The sequence below is a fragment of the Podarcis filfolensis genome, assembly GCF_964270895.1.
Source record: "Podarcis filfolensis genome assembly, chromosome: 1".
In the NCBI taxonomy this organism is placed as follows: Eukaryota; Metazoa; Chordata; class Lepidosauria; order Squamata; family Lacertidae; genus Podarcis; species Podarcis filfolensis.
Window position 1 is genome coordinate 110130573 of NC_139604.1, and position 8187 is coordinate 110138759.

The window sequence follows — 8187 nt, forward strand, 5'->3', positions numbered from 1 at the left end:
AAGGCCTTTCTCTGCAACTGAAAGGACCATAATGTGGTTACCTCTCTGGGGAGCCTCTCAATCTCTGGGGAGCTCATTCTGTAACTGGGGCAGCACCGTTGAAAAGGCCCCCCAATCACCATCTGTTTTTTAAAGGTAGAGGGGAGACATGAAATTTAAATTCTATCAAATTCACAATTACTCAACAAATATATGTTATGTAATGTGGAAATTATGGGCTGAGGCAGGTGGCCAGTCCTTACCATTTGAGGTGGCCCAATTGCTACTGTTTTCAAAGATCAGAGGAGATGACTTGGCTAAAATTGGGAAGAATGGGGGCAGGGGCTTATGGATTTTATTAAAGTCCCTCCTACCTTCCCTCCTATAATTTGAGTTTAAGCCTTTATTCCCCTCAAAGCATGCAAGGAAGTATAAGAGTTTTCCCGCAAGCCAGAAATGTTATTAATGAAGGCAGGCAGATTTGTTTTTGTTTTTTGTTTTTAAATTGAACAGAAATGATCCAATCAATACGGAAGTTTAAAGGGAAGTAATTATTGGTATGGTTATCATGATTTTGAAAAGTAGATGAAATGCTTGCTAAGGAAAAAAAGAGGGAGGAGGTGTGTTTATAGATATACAGTTGCCTGTAGACCAAACTAGATGTGATGTTAATTGTGTGCATGCAGTTAACATGTTTTTTTGTTATGTAAATAACAGCTGCAGAAAACCTTGAGGTGTCTGTGTTGCAGATGGCTGAGGATTGAGAGACAGAACTTTTAAATCTACCTCCAAGAAAAACCAACTCTCTGAAGCTGCTATTTGCATACCAAGAGAATTGTTTCAATGGGAGCTTTGCTTGAAATACAAGTAGCAGCATTCAAGAGAGGGTTTTCCTTGAAGCTGGCAGTGTTAAATTCTACTTCCCTATCACAAGGTTCTAAGGCTACACATGCTTCCCTGTCTTCTATTTACAAAGCCAGAAAAAGCACACCAGTTCCATTCATGCAATTAATGTCACATCTAGTTTGCCTGTGTGTGTAGTCAATATTTGAAGAGGAGCACTCACAACATAACATAAATGGCAAGTCAGTTTGGACTGTGCACCTTTCATAAGTCCACTTCATCTCTTTCTGTATTAACTTTTTAATACATATTCTATCTCAATTAAGTGCACATTTCATCTCAATTAAGTGCATATATCTTCTCAATGTAGGCAATTCTATACTTATTTTATCCTATATGGGTGCCTTGGTATACAAATCCCATAAATAATAATAATTGATCAATAAATAAAATACCTATTTTATGCATTTTGTCACCTTTTTTGAACCAAGAACTTTTACAAAATTCAGAGAAGTACAGAATTCAAAGGATAATGATGTTCTAATCAACACATTGGTCCAGAAGGTGCAAATCAGGTGGGTTTGCTTTAAAATATGGGGCAAACAAAATCTTCTGCTATCCCTGTTTTAGAATATATGTTTCCATATACTCTGAAAAGGCAAGGAAGGAATGATCTACAATGCAGGTGCATGATCTTTGGGGATCTGTACTCAACTACAAGATGGTGGGAAAGAATATGACCTTTGGTTTCAAGTATTACTTCCACACTGAATCCTAACTTCTGCGTTCCCACTATTGGTGCACTCACAAGCATTCCTACACTTGCTTGTTTCCTTCTCCCCTGCCCCAACACACACACACACACACGTCTACAATAGTTTCACTCCTATAATTATTAACAAACTGCCTTCTCAGTTTATTGCCAGGTTAGGTTCTATTTGTCAGCTGATTCTCTCCTTCTGTGTTATAAATAAGAGGGTTGGACTAGTATAATTCATTGGGAGGGGAGGAACTCTACATTACTCCCACATTTCTTTCTTTGAAAACGAGAAAAGGTCAATATTCTCTCTGTAATTTCTGTGATGACAGTTTGGGAGGGGGAAGCAGCCATATTTCCAGCAGCAAATGTAATTACGGCTATGCCCTTTTCTCCCTTTCTGCTTTTGCTTAAAATTACAATCATCATTCACGTGTGACATGGCAAGTACCCAGGCAAACCTTCCTTTAACCATGTGGCAAGGCCCTGACCACAGCTCCTGGGTAGGACATATAAATTCTAGAGCACAAAGGCATACTCCCAGACCATTGCCATCCGGTGAAAGCCTGAGTTATGGTATCACAGTTCCTAGGAAAGCCAAAGCTCTCCTTTTACTTCTGTACCCATTATAGTCTTCATTTCCTGGCCAGCAAACAGCTATTTGCCAGCCAGATATTTGTTCTAAACATAAATAAATAAAAACACATAGGTCATTGTGGCTAACTCACTGGTCAGATTCCTTTGGATACCAATTCAAAATATGGGACAGATTTCAGTGTATGAATGATATATTGCCCTTTCTAACAGCACTTCCTAGTATATTTTTTAAAAAATGAGATAGGCACGGTGAACACTAATACCCATCAACTACCCACCATTGCCTTCTATGACAGCCCCCCAAAGAACACCCCCATGATCATGTATCGTAATAACAATTATGATAATAATAATATTTTTTTATTTATACCTCACTCATCTGGCTGGGTTTCTGCAGCCACTCTGGGCGGCTCCCAACAGAATATTATTATTAATAAAGCGATAAAACATCAAACATTAAAAACTTCCCTAAACAGGGATGTCTTCTAAAAGTCAGATAGCTGTTTATTTCCTTGACATCTGATGGGAGGATGTTCCACAGGGTGGGCGCCACCACCGAGAAGGCCCTCTGCCTGGTTCCCTGTAACCTTACTTCTCACAGTGAGGGAACCGCCAGAAGGCCCTCGGTGCTGGATCTCAGTGTCCGGGCTGAACAATGGGGGTGGAGACGCTCCTTCAGGTATACTGGGCCAAGGCCGTTTAGGGCTTTAAATGCCAGGACCAACACTTTTAACTGTGCTCAAAAACGTACTGGGAGCCAATGTATCTACCTGCTTCTTCCTTTCATGTCACCACCTCTTGATCAATGGCACCTAAGCTGCCCTTAGTTAGTTTACTTTGATTGCCATATTATAATTTGTCTTATCTCCCAATGCATTAACCGAATGAGCACCTCTGCTTATAAAATGTGGCTACTTTCTGGTTTCACCCATAACTTAGAAGCGGCAGGATAAGAAACATGAGCAACTCTCTCTCTGTTTGTTTTTGCCTCTTTAATAGCTCTCAGAAATATGAGTTTGCCCTTCCTACTCTAGCAGCTACATATCCCTTGGGGTTTTGAAAATGATGTGGAGAGGTATTTATAGTACTTCTACAAACTGTTCAGAAACAACATTACATAATCATTTTATCTTCCTAGATAACATCATTTAAAAATTGCACTGTGTGGAATGTACACAAGGCCATTTTCCTATAAGGCTCCGCTGTGCATCAATACCAGGCAAAACCATTAGCTTGAACAGCCTCAGTAAAATGAAAGCCTCAGGCCATTATGGGCCAAGCCCAATGTGTTCTTTGTGAATTTTGCTTCAGCTTGTGATGGCTAGACACTAACTTTTTCTCCTGTCATATTACCCGCTTCTCCCCATGCCACACTTTATCAAACTTTATCAAGTTGGGAGAAGCCGCTGAGAAAAAAAAATGGTAGCTAAGATTAAAGCCAAGGGCTCTTTTGAGATGTTTCAATTTTGCTGGTGTGAACTCTGGGAAATTTGGGTTGTTGTTTTTTAATTCCTTCAGGTCTGATTCATTCACCAGGCAGTGGGGTTTTTTTTTTGGGGGGGGAATAAAAATTTTAGCACAGTCCATTTGAGCAATGGATGGTGCAAACATTCTATGAAGCCTTTGCTGCAAAGAGCTGGATACTTAGGAACAAGTTTACCCAGATGCCTTTGCTGCCCTCTCTAATTCCCCGAATTTTGGTGCATAGGAACATAGGAAGTTTCCTAATGGTGAGCCAGACCACTGGTCTAGCTAGGCAAGAAGTGGCAGTTCTACAGGGTTTCAAACAGGGTTTCTCCCAGTCCTACCATAAATGCTGGAGTCTGAACCTGGGACCTTTTGCATGCAAAGTATGTGATTTACCACTGAGCCACAGATCTTCTCCAAAAGGAAGATTTGGCAAGGCGGTGGGGAGGAGGGTTGGTGATGATGGAGAGACTTCCAGAGAGTCATCTTAGGGGACATTCACACTTTCACCTTAGTGTGCACTGTGGTCTGTTTTTCCTGCTGTTCTTCAACACGCTTCTGCTCCGCCACATCACCATGGGCCCCAGTTGTTGATTAGTCTCAAATTCATTTCAATATGCGTCCACACCAGGGGATGTTCATGTTAGAATTCCTGCTCCGTGATTGCAGTCATGGGATTTTTGTCTATCACATGAAGGTATATGTTTTGACTCCACAGAGCGGGAAGTGACAAAGACAGGATGTTTGCGTTACTGTGTTTCCTGAAGTGGGACTATTGTCCTTTGTTTTTTTTCTCTTTGCTGTCTGATGCTAGAGAGAGAGGGAGCCATGTTGCAGTGCTCATGTGTGTTTGTATGCAAATAAAGTAGATTAGCCAAAATGCTGAGTTGCTGAGGTCTGTCAAGCGCATGATGGGCAAACTCTGTGCATCCTTAAGTGTGCTGGTGTTGGCATCAGTCACTATGATGTTCGGGCAGAAGAAAGCTCATGAAGCTCCTGAACGATCGACCAGGAGGGAGAGAACATGCCAGTCGGGCATGTGTCTCTGCCAGAGTCCTACTCGAGTGTGGGCTGAACTCCTGACAGTTCATGCATCAGCTCTGTTCTTACCCCATCCATAGCTGACAATTGTACCATCAAACTTGTCAGGGACTGTGCTGAGGAGGGCTACAATAAGGAGGCTTGGTGGGAGCCACCTTCTCCCCCTGACCCTGAATCTCCCCAGGAGCAGGAAGACAGTATAGCTTTAGAACAGTGGTCTCCAGAGGGGCATAGTTCAGAAGGGAAAAGCTGGTAAATACTGGATGAAGAGTAGCTAGAAGAAGAAACACTGGAAGAGAGACGGTTAACAGATTCACAGTCGTTGGGCAGCATCCCCCTCCCCCCTCCCCCCCTTCTAGGAGAGCTGAGAAAGTTCTGAGTGGTAAAATAAGACACAAGGACACATGTATTTTAGGTTAATGGGCTAAAGAAGGCCACAGCTTTTATTGGTTACAGCTTGTGACTGGTATTGGCTTAGGCATTGGGTCAAACAACCTATGTTTGACCCCACCATCACAGCGGGGGTCTTTGGAAGTTAACAAACAGTGGGAGGAGCTTGTTGATGCAAATATAACTGGAAGCTTCCCCTGATGTCACCGGGGGTCGTGCCATGGCCCTAGCCACCGGCAGGGCATCGGACAAGATCCATGACCGCCGGATTCCTTTAACAGAATACCCTACAAGGGGTGGGGTAGGTGGTGGCCGAACCCCATCCACCAACGCACAACATATATCCCAATGCCTAACCGCCAATACCAAAAAAGTTGTGACAATTTGCTATGAGGTAGGCGAAAAACCAAGAGGCTGGTGCCAATCTGCCAAATGGATAAAACTCCTACCAGGCCCCCTGGTTAACCAACCAAAGTCCATAGCAAGGTCAAAGCATAAATATGGCCTAAAGGAAGGGTGGTCGGGTGATCCGACGACTCCAGGGAAGCAGAATGAGGCGCGGGGCTGCCACGGCCGCTTGAATGCGGCTAGACCCCGCCCCCAAGCCAACCCTATTGGCTGGCTGGTGGGCGGGGCACAGCAGCCGGGTGAGTGACACAGGGGGCCGAGCACGCCCCCCTGCTGACCCGAGAACGGCTCCCGCTCACAACACCTCCCTTCTGGGAGGAGGAGAAGCTTTGCTGAACAGAAAGCACAGCAACTACAAGCTCAGGTTACCAGAATGACATGGATTGAGAAGGATGGGGCGGGGAGTGTAGCCTTAATCTGAAGCACCACCATTCTTAGAGGGAGATGTTCATTATCCCTTGCTGTGATTATTAAAGAATTCTAACTGGTAAGAAGACTCTGTTCACTTTGTTCTGTTTATCTACTGTCAAGGGGGAAGGGAGCCAATTCCCTGAAGCCTGACAAAACTCTTCTGTGCATGCTCAAACAGCAAGAAAGGCTATCTGGATGTGACATTGTTGACAAATACTAGCAGGCATCAAGTACGTATATGAGCATGTACTGTCCGACCACTATCCATGTATCTAGACTCCATAGAGCCTTTTTGAATTTGTAGGACCACCCACAGCAGAAGAGGTGGCCTCGGTACAGCTGTCCACATGAAAGATGAATTTGCATTGGCTTGTGGATTTCAATTGGTATGCAGCCAGTTTGAGAAAAGCAAGCAAACACTCCAACTATTTTTCTCCTCCAAAAAGAAACAGGATGCACATCCATTAGTGGGAGCATCATGTGAACATGGTTTAAAAATGCAGCACTGGAAACATGGGTGAGTGTGTATTAAGCATAAGTATGTACATAGCCTCACTGAGCTTTGGAGAATTGTCAGGAAGTAAAAATAATAATGAAGCTTTACCCCCTAAAAATCATGCAAAAATGTTTGGAGTAGAGAAGTCTGTTCTGAATAGAAATGGACTGGTGTTACCCATCTCTGAAAAATATAGGGTTTTGTTCTTTCAGATTGCAATTCTCCTTAATTTTCCCTTAAGTGAAATTTAATTGCTGCCTTTTGCACTGGGCGAATCACACCCATTCCATGTAATCTTCGAGATGACCTATTAAGCATCAGTACAAATTCAGAATATCAATATACTGTGGGAAGATGTTCAGTAATAGTACACCCACCACAATCAGGTCTGACTTGCCAAACAAAATGTCACGAGCAATTTCATGGTGCTCTTTACATCAGAGAGCTCATATCCACTCTGTCAATACTGAATAGCCATGAGGAAAAGTTTTAGGTTCACTCACAAATGACTGTTCTGTAAGGTATTAATTTTGTTCTCTAGAAATGGTATTAAGGCATTATTACTGTAAAAGATCATAGTTTGGATTCTGCATTGGGGGCATTGACATAAAAAACTACTGGAGGCAGGAATCAGCTCCTGGGATCATATTTGCTCTACTTATTTTGAAAATCTACATAGGATGCAACCATAACATTGTTAGACATACATGCACTATACCTGAGGCGACAGTGGAGGGGTTCACAACATTAACACCCCACATAGCCACAGCCTAGGATTCAAACAGAAATCAAACCTCATTCTGACTCTCTCATACAACTTGCCGTTTTGCTTCTAACTCACATTACTGCACTCTCTGCTCTCAACTACCTGCAAGCTGAGCGAGGGGCCCCCATCTATTTGCTTTCTCGCATGGAGCCCCTTCCTTTGCTCGCTTAATGGCCCATCACCCAAGCTATCACCATACTGGGAAGCTAGCCTGGCTATTCCAAGAGTTAAACGGGGCCCCGATCATTCAGTCTACCCCAGAATAAACTCATAACAGTATTGTTCAGATGGGACCTTAATAAGAAGTAGGTCCTATTGAAGATAATAGATGTTACTTCTGAGCAAACATGCACAGGGTTATGTTGTAATTCTATGTTTTTATTTTCCAAGGCCGTTCAGGCTGAGTATTTTTGAAATGACTCATCTGATCTATATAGTAACCTTACAGGGCAATAAAATGCATTTAATGTGATTGTTACACGCCACTTGTACTACCACCCACCATTATATTTCAAGGAATGACTTAGGCAGGCAATAATGTTCCCCCGCCCCAATTCTACAGCAATTACAGAAGCTCTTTTTCCACCTCAACTCAAATTGCAATAAATTTAACTCACAATTACTTTGAAATGGCATATTTTTTCCTTAATGGAAAGGAGGAGGTCATATTCCCTCTGTGCTCCCATTCAGTCAAATCAAGTCTTGATTTCCATAAACCTACTGATGGTTTAAATGGCAGAACGTCTTTCCTGCAAATTCATTTCTTCATTGATTAAGTAGAACTCCGTTTGATTCAGTGAAATAACTACAGAAAGATGCCCTCTTCTTTATTAGTATTCAGGCACAAGCCACTAGGAAATCACCCAGATGGTGATTGTGGGTGGGGCATCTCTGCTCATCTGGCTTCCCAATGCGCTGCATTGCTGCTGCTTATTGAGAAGGTGTCAGGGCCAAGCAGCAGGGAGACTGGAGCATCCCGTTGGCTCCATTCCTGCATCCACACAACGCTGATCTTGCTGCTGACTTCCTCCT